Raw genomic sequence first — 13,044 nt, 5'->3', positions numbered from 1 at the left:
GACATATCTACCCTTAGAAAAAGAAAATTACTATTTGTACCCATGAAATATGGGTTCTGCACAACAAAATTATCCAAACACTAAAAAATGACATAAAATCCCTAAATTACCCTTATCTTTACCACCACTTTTCTAATCTCAAATCCCACCATCACCCCTTTCACCCAACTACCCTAAATGGAAGAGTTTCTAACTCTAACCCTCTTCATCCAACCACCACCCTTGTCCCTTAAAACTCACACACGGAGACATTACACACACCTCCACCTGAGGAAGAAGTAGAGAAGATGAGGGGGAGGGAGACCGCACTAGCAATGTGGGGACTCGCCGCTGCTATCGCATCATTGTCGCCGTTGTTGAGGGAGCCCGAAGAGGATATGCGAGCCAGAACCAAGGGAGAGCCGTCACCGCCGCCGCACCTTGCTACTGCCGGCTCCGTCGCATCTGTTGCCGCGAAAGAAGAGAAGAGGAGGGGGAGGGAGACCGCACTGGCAACGAGGAGACTCATCGCCGCTATCGCATCATCGTCGTCGTTGTTGAGAGAGCTCGAAGAGGAGATGCAAGCCAGAATCAAGGAAGGAAAACTATTGCCGCCGTCGCACCTTGTTGTTGCCGACTCCATCGTGTCTGTCCCTGCCATTGATTGAGTCCGTCATTGTCATTGTCGCTGATCTGGAAGAAAAAGAGCGCGTAAAGGATCAGAGAAGGAGGAGAGGACGACGGGGCCGGTGGGTGTCACTACCACCATCGTCGTCGATGCTGTTCACTGAGGGAGGAAGAACCGTGATGAGGAAGGAGAGCAGGAGTCTGTCATTGTCACTGCTGACCAAAGGTTTGGTTGGTTGGGGTGGCAAAGAAGTGTGATGCATATTCGAAGTTAGGGTTTAGGGCGGTGGTGAGGAAGAGTTTCGATGGTGGTAGGGTTTGAGATTGGAAAAGTGGTGGTGTGGACTAAGAGGAGAGGGAAATTTGGGAATTTCAAATAATTTTTTTGGATTTGGATAGTTTTGTTAACTAAAGTTTATGTCTTATGGGTACAAACGGTAATTTCTTTTTTTATAGGTAGATATGTCAGCGTTTTCAAATTTCGTGGTAAAAATGATAGTTTACTCTATTTTCTTAAAATAAAGATGGTTCTATTGATAAATATTATTTTGAATAATTTTATTAAAGTTAAAAATTAAAATAAAGATAGTAAAAAAATTATATTATAATTTGACTATTTTTTATTTGTATTTAATATTTTAATTATTATTTTTTGGCTAATTTTAATGAATTTTATTTTTAAAAAAAAAAGAGTCAAGCGGATGGTGCGGACCTAGACGAGACGGGACGGGTTTGGGTGGGCTGGCCCATTTTGCCAACACAACATCAAATCAGCTTATGAAAAGTGAGTCAGGACATGTGGTGTAGGGTCGCCTTGGATTACTACTTTGTCTTGGTTTGATAGAGCAGTTGGGAATAATTGCAAAGAACTTCAATACCTAACGTAGTAATTCGATTTCTAGCATGTCATGATCGTGCTAGAAGTAAGATGTCACTAACTTGTTTACCTTAAATTCTAGTTATTAATTAAAATATGAGTCTAAAAAATTGCTGTTAGAATGTTTAGGATAAAGTTTTTTTAAAATGTTTCGTTAAAGAATCAGAATCATACCAACAAAGATATAATAAAAAAAATTAATCAAAGCACACATACATAACAGCTGAGTCATATATCCTACATATATCAGTAATGTCATACAGTCATCCAACATCATAAAACCCTCCTAGTAGTAGCTAAATAGTAACTATATACGTATATGACATCTCAAACCCTGATCTGTCTAATAAATTTTTAAACTAGCACCCAGGCTAGCCCAGCTTCTATATACACCTAATCCCTCTAAGAATACAAAAGCAAGAGAAGGACACTCTATGTCATCAGACTCGAACCAAGTTGAACGTCATCAAAAAGCAAAACGTTATCTACTACTCTTTTGTATGATCCTATATCGTTGTTGGGCAAAACCGACATCATTCCATCTCCTGGCTGATCTCCACCCTCTAGCTATTGCTCCTCCCAGTTAGGATCCTCCTCTAGATCCTCTTTCTCCTCTTCCAAGGTCGAGTTACTAACATTTTCATTTTCATAAATGGGTCCATTAGCAAACACCAACCTGAGGGCTTTACCCAGCAGTCCGTACTAGGCGATCAGCTGGCTTGAGAGGAGGCTTGGGCTCCAGTAGAATCTCTGTAGGTGGTGAAAGCTCCAACACATACATGTCGTCAGGCTTTGCCTCAGACTCAAGTGCCACCTGATGCAATGGCTGAGAAGAAAAGGGATGTGTTGGCCCTCCAAGATGTAATCATAACTAAGAAAACTCATATATATTATTTGGGTCAAAATTTGGGATATGCAGAAAAAGGTTGGTCATACAATATATACAAATGAAAATGAGGCTCGTCCTATATTAGGTAGCTACCTAGAGTAGGGTTCTCGTAGGCAAAGATCTTCGACATCTCATAGAAAAGTACTCTTGTCTCCATTTGTAGGGTGAAAAGGATAAGAGATGAGAACTAGGGAGTCCTCAGTAAGGTTTAGGAGTTATATATTAAAGTTTATTAAATTATATGTTTTTCTTATTCATTATTACTTATTAGTTAATTTCTAGCTACAACAAATACACAACAATCTCACTGACACAGTAATACAACATTAAGCACACACACATACACACAGATCACAAAGTAAGAAATTTATGCCTAAAACAAGTATGATGCATGTCTAACCCTATGTAGGTCATGAGCTCATGCATCGATTGACTACATGCACTCGACGTAACCCAGGTACAAGTCCCAGATATGGCTTTTCAGATGTATACAATTGCATATAAGTTATACGGTAGAGCCGCATACAATTGACTTCCTTTTTTTTTGTGCTATTACATGTGTATATCGGAAAACAGTTCTCAATCTGTGGGAGTCCCCACCATTACATTTGGCACAAAGGTCCCATCAACATTTATATTTCATATAACATTTCTTAATTTTCTTTTAACATTCCTTTTCTCAGTTATCTCTTTCAATTCTCAGTTTTCAATTTCCATTTTGTATACATTATCTGCTCTTTTTCTTTTTTTTTCTATATCTTAATTATTCTTTTATTACTTCTCTTACCTCACCTTAGGACTTTTATAAAGAGATCTTCTAGGTTCTAGGCCTTAAAATTATCATTATACATTTTTTTAAATTATTATTCTGTCCCTAATCTTTTCTCAATTTTACCAATATGTCCCTAATTTTTACCATATTTATATTTTAATTTCTAAACTTTTACTTATTTATATTTTAGTCCCTTATATTTTATTTATTATTATTTTACTCTTATACTTTTACATAATTATCTTTTTTATCTTACTCTTTTGCATAATTACTTTTTTACTCCTTCACTTTTACTTAATTATTTTTTTATCCATACACTTTTACATAATTATTTTTTTATCCCTAAGAACCCAATTTGACCATTTTCCCCTTATATATGTTATTAAATGATCAAAATACCCTTATACCTCTAAATTATCATTTTAACCTCAATATTTTATCAAATGACCACTTTGCTCTCATTAACATTTTACTTTATTACCCCTTCTTTCTTTGGTTGAATCTTTCTCTCCCTTACCACATGATTTTCTTCTCTTTTCTCTTTTAAATCTTAACATGTTTCTTAATCTTTTATTGAATCTTTTAATACTTCCTTGCTTTCATGTTTCCACCTTCAAATTCATATCAAAAGCAACATTAAACAAGCTTAGAACAAACTTCCTTACAAGTGCTCAACCATTCGGCCATGGTACTTCTAAGGAACATCAAATTTTTAAGCTTGTAAACAATATATAAACATCACCAAATAATCACTTAAACATTCAATTTCAATCACCAATAATCAATTTATCAATCACACATCAAACATCTACTTTTCACACAATTAATTCAACCAAATTCTTACCTCTTTCCTAACCTCAAAATTAGTTCTCCCTAGGAGCTTCCAACCACACTTTCTTGCCAAGTTTTCAATCAAAGATAACTTTTAATCTAAAAAATTCATGAAGATCGAACCTTCATCAACAAAACAAGGAAGATTTCCTCACCTTTCTCAAGCTAAAATTGATGATTTCTTACAACACATGGCTTCTAGATATGATTTTCTAAGCAATAACATCAAGCTTCTTCTATGAGTTCATCATGGCCAAAACTTCAAGAAGAAAAAACTAGGATCATACATTGATTTACCTTAGAGAAATTGATATGGGGATGAAGATGAGATCAAGGAGAACACTTTAATCGGTTTAGATTTTTGAGAGGAGTTTTGGTGAGTGAGAAGCCGAACTTGGATCAGGGAAGAAAATGGAGGTAAAGCTTGGTTTTTCTCTATTTTCTCTCTTGAAATCATGAAGAAGAAGATGGAAAAAGTGGTGGAGGTGGCTGGAAGGGGGAGGCTGTGACTTTTAAGGAGGTGAGTCAAAAGGTGGTAAATTTTAAAATATCATTTAGAATATAATTATCATAACTAGATGTATTAGATCACATGTATTTACTTTACTAGAGTAAACATATAAACTACTAGTATATATGATACTAGTAACATGATTATATTGGATATAAAAGATCTATGAAGATGTCTTGGCATACTTAGCTCATTGGAGAGTACCAGCATTAGTCTGCGCTAGTAGATTTTGGATCCGGTTATTTTATTATTATTATTATTATTACAAAAATCTCAACTTTCTGCAGCACTGGGTTCAGCTAAAGTGTTGAGGTGCTTGCTATACTAAATTTCTAAAAAAAGGTTTGTTTGTTGAAAAACTAGGTTGTTACACTCTATATTCCTTAAAGAAAATTTTGTCCTCAAAATTTCAGTTACCTATGAATAAGTAGGGATAGTATGCTTGCATCTCGTGCTTTCTAATTCCCACATATGCTCTTCCACTCCTTCTTTTTCCCAAGCTACTTTAACCAGAGAAACTATATTTTCTCTCAGCTGCTTATCATTTTTCTTTATAATCTTCATCAGTGATGCTTGATATGTCAAATCACTTCATAATTGTACTGTCTTGTAGTACATAACTTTTGTCGGGATTATACTTCACTTGCTCAATGCACAGACTGTATGGATGCGGGGATTGAGGTTTTATCACACTCACGGACTGTTGACTGTTTGAATACGGAGAAACCCACTAACTAAATGATTATTGATTTCGAATAAAATTCACGGATTGATTGATTATTGATCTCAAGGACGCCCATAGACTGATAGATCATTATTTCCCATTGCGCATATATTATAGCATCAAGTTTTGTGACGATTGTCTGTGGTCAAGACTGGTAGTATTTTTAACCACATCGACACATATACATGGACTGATGCAATTGATAAGCTATATCTGGGATTAGTTCCTATTTAACATCCTTACTATCAAAGTGTCACACTTCTGCCTGCACCACTCTGATAACGTGGATATTACGATGACTCTCATATATTTAATTATAAGATAGGAGTTTTTAACTTGAAACCGTATAAATTTTTCTTGAAAAAAATAGAAATACTTTTTCTTAATAACGTACATACATACAAATCAATCACAACACTTCATATATATATATATATATAGTATAATAAGAGTTCTCTATACAAATAACTCACAAACATTATATATCACGACTCATATCTCTCTTACAAAAATATAAGAATAAAGACGAGGAAAAACTATAATATATATAATAATATACAACACAACCAAATGCGTAGAAGAAACTCCTTAAACTCTTTGTCCGTCCTGAAAAGGAAAATCTGTAAGGGATGAGAACATCGTCCTTGCAAGTTCTCAATAGAGGGTTTAATAATTGTCATAAGAGGATATGTATAAAAAAAAGAATGAATTTCAAATAGCAATGATCATCGTTTGTCTTATGAATCTTTTGAAAAACCGACGGTTAATTATCCGAAAATCTAAATTCATATTTTAAATTTTTAAAAGCCAATCAAACATAATACCCAAAGGGTTTCACTACAGAGCAAAGGATCATACTACCAAACTTACTACCGATTTATCCAATGACATCATCCGACCCAAACATAACCAAATCACGGCCTCTGCCCCAACACAAATCAACTTACGGCATTCGGTCCAACACAAGATCAAATCATGGCCTTTAGCCTAAAGCATAACAAATCACCATTCAAACCACCACTCTCTGAACCAACCAGTCACAATCACAAGTAATATAGTTCAAACACAATCAAGAGCAATTACAACAAGTATGATAATTAGCAGTTAAACAGAAATATTCACATAGGCAAACCAAATACAAGATGTACAACCAAACAATGTCAGATAGATACAAATAATGCATGCCAGCCTTATGGCCAATGAGCTTATCTATTGGTTATACAGGCAAACCCGACATGTCCAGTAGCGAATCCTGGATAGTCCCTTGGTGCGCGCAACCCCAAAGAATATTCACTTCCCTTGGAGAAATTATCCAGAAAGGTCTAAGTGTCCGACCACATCCTATGATGAGGGTCAACAAATACCAACCTAGAGTAAGTGGGACAAAACAACAATCCTTACGTCTATCTAGGAAGCTCAAATTCTGACCTAGAGCAAGTGGGATAAAACTGCAATCTTTGTGTTCACCCAGGAAGCACAAATACCATCCGGGAGTAATGGGACAAAACTAGGATCCTTGTGTCTACCTTGGAAGCTCAAATCATTTCAAGCAAACTTATTCTTATCATCCAATCATGCCAACTCATCCTCTTTAATCACTTCCAATTCATTCCAACATTAACCCGGAGTAAGTGGGAAGAACCACCGTATTTACCCAGGGAGTCTCAAATCTCAACCTGGAGCAAGTAGTAAATGCCTCAAATCTCAACCTGGAGCAAGTGGGGTGAATCACTGCATTTATCCAAGGAGCCTTTAATCTCAACCCATAGCAAGTGGGGCGAACTATATCCTTACATCTACCTAGGGAACTCAAATATAAATATCTCTTTTAAGAAGCTAGTTGAATTCCTTTCTCTTTCATAAAACTCATTTTCACCAAATCAAAAGTCTTAGACTAACTTCAATAATCCATTCTTCAATTTCATTTTGAAATTCCCAAAAGTCTAACTCTTAAATTTGAAAGAATTGCATAAAATTCATTTTCAACTTTATTTTTAAGTTTAATAACTTTCCAAAAGACCAAAAAAATCATCTCTCTTTACTAATTAAATTTAAATACTGTAAATTCACTAAAACTTCTCCAATAGTCAAACTCAAAACATAAGTCTTTTCATATTAAATCAAACTTGAAACATAATCCTTTTCTTAAATCAATCAAACTTGAAATATAATTCCTTTCTTAATTAATCGAACTCAAAATAGTATAACTCTTTTCTTAATAAATCGAACTCAAAATATAATACTTTTCTTAACAAATAAGACTCAAAATATAATTCTTTTCCCGTTAATTTGAACTCAAAATATAATTCACTCTTTTCTTAATAAATCAAAATTAAATAATATAATTCTTAAATCCAAATTTTTCTAAGAAACAATTCAAACAAAGTCTCTAATTTTTATAAATATTTCGACAGCATCTCCTCTAAAATTCGAATTTTGCCATCCATCAAGGGTCCCAACCAAACCAAACCAAACATCTTTCAACCATTCAAATCGTTTTCGATAAACCATTTTCACAACCACACCAACTCAACTCAAGAAAATCAACAAAACTTAAAATTCAAATAGCTAATCCTGTAAATCACAATTTAAACCAACTTCAACATAATCAGTTAAAAATCATAATTTCCATCCACCTCAACCAACCAATAATTCAATCAAGCAAATGATTGCATTCATCCAAAATAATTTAATTCCATCTATAAGACTTAAAAAATCATAAAAATGTATTTTTCATATTAATATCAACTTGTAACAATTCTTGATAGTAAATGAGTTTAAGAAAGCGCCCCTACCTCAATCGCAACTCAACTATATGACAAACTCCATTTCATCCTCTTTGTTCATAGCAGTGGCAGCTGTAACTTCCACAGAAACTCTGCTGTAACACTGCGACACCAACGAATGCAGCACGCAACCTTAATAACAAAACTCTAAGACATTAACATTGCAAAATTCTGAGTAATATATAATAGAATAGCGACAAAGAGGAGTTTTCAGAGCAAAATGACTTACTGTACCAAGAAAAAATAAAAAAAAAACCTAGTAGCCGCAACCCCAACGGTTGACTCCGATGAGCTCCAGCAGCGGCAACAAGTTCCGAGAAACTCCGATGAGGTCCGTTAGCGGCGGAGGCTAATCTGACAGCGACGGGAGCAGTGCAACGCTGGCGGAAACGAGCTCCTCCTCTCTCCCCTAATGTCCTGACTCCTGACGGTGATTCTGGACGAAAACAAGCTCAACGACGATGGTGATGAGCTGCAATAGCTCGATGGCAACGCAGCTGGAGGTGATAGCACGAGCGGCGGCATAGGCAACGTCTCCTTGTCCTCGAACTTCTCCCCTTGCGTGTTTCCCTTATCCACAGCGGCGACGAAAATGGAAAGCTCTCTCTCTCTCTCTTTGCACTCTCTCTCTCAGATGCTTTTGGCTCAACGGCGAATCAACAACAAAACGGCGACAACGTGTGTGGCAGCGGCAAGATCTCAGTCCCGCATAGTCTCCTTCCTCTCTTTTCTTCTTCCTTCTTGAGCTCTCTCCTCTCTCTATCATGTGTGCTGTGTGTTGCATGAAGAGGAAAAGGAAAAGGAGGTGGCGGCAGTTGATGAAAAAAAAGGAGGATGTGGGTGTGTTATGTTTAGTTAGTGTTAGGGTAAAATTAGGTATAAGAGTAATTTTGTAATATTTAATAAAATTAGGGATAATGTAGTAATTGAAAGTCAAATTTTAATCCAATAAAACTATCTTTAAAGAAAATATGCTTACTCATCAACTTACATTTTGTTATCAAATAAATATCTAATTCAAGAATTGGAGATAATCAAATTAATTTCTTTTAAAATAAAAATATAAGTTCAAAATCTAAATATTCAAATTAAAGAACATAAAATTCTCATTATTTTTCAATTAATAAAGCTCTAAATTATAAATAAGAAATTGTATGGTTTATATATAAAAATCTCTAAAAATATAATCTTAAATAAATATAATAAATCGTAAATAACTTGTTATTAATTTTTTGAAAATTTGAGATGTTACATCCTTAGTAATGTTAGGTTATGGGATGTAAACTGTCATGTGAACTCATAACTTGCATAGGGTAAACATGCATCATAATTTTTTACAGCATATTCTCTATATCCTTGTGTTGTGCTTGAATTCTTGTTGTTGTGCTCTATGACTTATTTGTATGTGATTGTCTAGCTTGTCTGTGATTGTCTATTGTTACTGGTTGACTGTTATGAGATTGACCTTAAAGTTAAAGATGAAAGAAAAAACTATAAGAAATAGCATAAAAAGAAAAGTAAGACTAAATCAATTACAGAAGAAAAGCTAGTAAGATCGTATAATCTAGGGTTGAAAAGATTACGTTTTACTATTTCTATAAGCAGAGTTGATGGCAACGCTCGTTGAAGAGATAGTGCCGCTCTTTTTACTATACCCCAGTCTTAAAGGACATGTACGTTTAAAGGACATCCGATGGTATATGAAGCTATTAAGCTTAGAGAAGTGTCTTTTTCTCTTCTTGTTATAACTTTTTGAAGGGTAGGACTTGTCTAGCTTAAGTTTTAGACTAGAAATTTTTTATATGGATTAAGACTCAATGTGTCATATGTAAGTAGGAGCCTGTACTATATATATACACTAAAGATGTCTAAGTTTAGACTAATACTATTTATGTTTATAAGACTATTACTACCTTTATTCTCTTATTGGTTGTATGCAATTTGTGTATTTATATTGTGAAATAAGCTTATTTTTGTCTTCTGTTATGAGTAATAACTTATCGTGTATGACTATTATCGCTTGAAATGTGATTTAGAATATATATATATATATATATATATATACCCCGAAAATGCGTTCACATTTTTAATGGTGAAATATGTTCATATATTATATTAATAAGGAGTTAAATTTTTAGGAGAACAAATTAGTAATACTTTATTTTTAGTATGGTAATAATATACTAGAAGTTAGCGGGTTGTTACACCTAAATTGATAGGTGTGTGAATTGGTTTTACATTAAGTTAAATTAAAATTTTATTAAAATTAAAAAGGTATTTATAGAATAACTTAGAATTATTGGCTGTTTCAAAAGAAAAGAGACTATCTGCATATTATGAATCTATCATGATGTGAGCGATTTTTTCATGGTGGGTGGTTATTCCCTCTACATGCAATGAATGCGAAATAGTAGAAAAGCTTTTAGTTTGCCCTCGAAATTAGACGTAGGTTTAAAATAAGAGATATGGTTTAAAACCCATTCGGAATTTGGATAGTTGGACATTGGGTCAAATTAAACCTGGTACTTCTTGACTCTTTTCCTGTAGAAATAGAAATATTTCTTAAAATATTTATTGTTGAAGCAAAATTACAAACAAAAAATTGTTAAAATTATAAAAATAACATGTTCGAAATTTGTAGAAGTGTAAAATTTAAGGACCTTCTTACATGGGATGTTTGGTGACTTACAAACATATACCGAAGAATTTATTATTAAAATATATATAATAACTTTAGAATTGTAATATCAAAGAAAGGAACATCTAACAAAAAATATGAATTAACATGTAATAATCATATAACCAATTTATGTTCTAATAAAAGGGCTATTTTTTTATTATAAGATACTTGTTTTGAGATATGTTTACTGAAATAGAGATGAGTAAAATGGGCTTAGATTTGCGGTCCAAATACCTAAAACAACTTTATACGCTTTTAAGATGATAGTTGAAAATATTTACAAGAGATATTAATTCCAAAATCAACATATATTTTTGTAGAGTGTATAAAAGTTGAAAGATTAATTACCTTAATTGTACTAATATTTATAGAATTGCTTATATGACTGAATGTTCAATAGACAAGATGATTCTATAGATTATGGATCATTTTCCTTTTTTCATGGACGGTTCTGTTTGGTGGGGAGTTGTTCTCCCTTTATGCATGAGATTCTAGTTGTGAAAAACTACTGAATCGTTCTCCAAGTTGGACTAAATTACGGGTTGGGACACTTAGACTGATACCTAGCTGGATATTTTTGTCCACTCCTTCCTAGATTAAATTAGATTTATTTGTCCAAATACATGATGGACTTGTTTGTAGTTGTCAGTCGAAATCCTTCTGAAAGGGCGCTTGTTAGCCACTTTGAGCTTTTTAATCCCCTTCTGTTCTATAACCACATCACTAGCCTTAAGCAGAAAAACAAATTAAATATCACAATTGAATCTTTGGTTAGTTTAAGACAAAGATTGTGTATCAACTAAGTGTGGAGAAACTGTGGGAACATATCTATATGTCCAATATTTAGTGTATTTACATACTTGCGTATGATTGAGGCCATTGTTTGATTCTAGCTCACCACTCCCAAATTAGCCTACCTTTTACATCACCCTTGTTAGCCACTTTGATCCTTTTAATCCCCTTCTGTTCTATAACCATATCACTAGCCTTAAGCAGAAAAATAAATTAAATATCCCAATTGAATCTTTGGTTAGTTTAAGACAGAGATTGTGTATCAACTAAGTGTGGGAAAACTGTGGGAACATAGGTTAATAAGGGAATGTATCATGTTTCTAATTTATTTAAATATTGGGAATTGGGAACCTACTCATGAAAAACCAAAATAAAAAAATCCATGTGCATTGACAATGTTATGTTTATTTTTATGATTCAAAAAAAATATTCAATAAATAAGGGGACAAAATTACCCCAATGTTAAGCTTTAATAGAAAGATCAATGCACATGTGATAAAAGTAAAGAAATATCAAAAGTTTGGTACATGAGTATGTGATACAAAAGTGGAAATTATGGGTAGTCAGGCATGAATTTAGAGTTATATAGAGTGTGTGTGTGTGTTTATGTGAGAGCTTAGGCTATTCAATGATTCAATTTATAGCCCACTTAGCCATATATATATCATCACCCCTGCCTTGGCCCAATTACAACCTTGAAAAGACCTCGTGATGTTGCATTGGTATATTAAATGTTGTTGATTGGTTAGGAGAAGAACAAAATTTAGGGACCATGATTAGAGAAGGATAGAGTGATTACCCTATACACTGGAGAGATTAGAAGATTCATACATCATCAGTGAGGGTTCAATGCTTAAAATTTTATGTTCTCTGCTTTCATGAGCTACCTTCTTACATTTTTATCTGTTCTTACTGCATGAGAATTGAATTAGTGGAGCTTGATTTGTAATTATTTTGAAGAGCTTATTTATTCTTGATCAAGTGGGCAAGAATCATATAGTTGCATTCACATGTATAGGTTGCATTTCATTGCATGATTTTTACATGTTCCTACTCATTTATTTTATCTCCTTCAATTAAGCATGAGGACATGCTAATGTTTAAGTGTGGGGAGGTTGATAAACCACTATTTTATGGTTTACAATGTGTTTAATTGTGTGGTTTTATCATGGTCTCTACCTGCTTATTCATATAATTAGCATGCATTTATATTTCCTTCCTAAAATTATTACATGATTGAAAACTTACTTCCTGGAGACCCTTTAATTAGGTATTTTAATCTCCCTTTATTCCATTAGATGCTGTGATCTGTGCGTTAAGTGTTTCAGGCTTTATAGGGCATGAATGAATGAGAGATTGGGAAGGAAGCTTGCAAAAATAGAAGGAATACAAAAAATTGAGGAAATGACCAGCGAGAAGTGACGCGTACGCGTCAGCGATGCAACCGCGTGGAAGAGAGGAATTCGCAGTCACGCGGCCGCATAAGTGACGCGGACGCGCGGATTGGAAAAGCAGAAGCGACGCGGAGGCATGGACGACGCGCCTGCATGGAAAAGAAAAACGCCGAATGACGCGT

This window comes from Arachis duranensis, chromosome 3 (assembly GCF_000817695.3).
Source record: "Arachis duranensis cultivar V14167 chromosome 3, aradu.V14167.gnm2.J7QH, whole genome shotgun sequence".
NCBI lineage: Eukaryota > Viridiplantae > Streptophyta > Magnoliopsida > Fabales > Fabaceae > Arachis > Arachis duranensis.
This window is presented reverse-complemented; position numbering follows the sequence as displayed.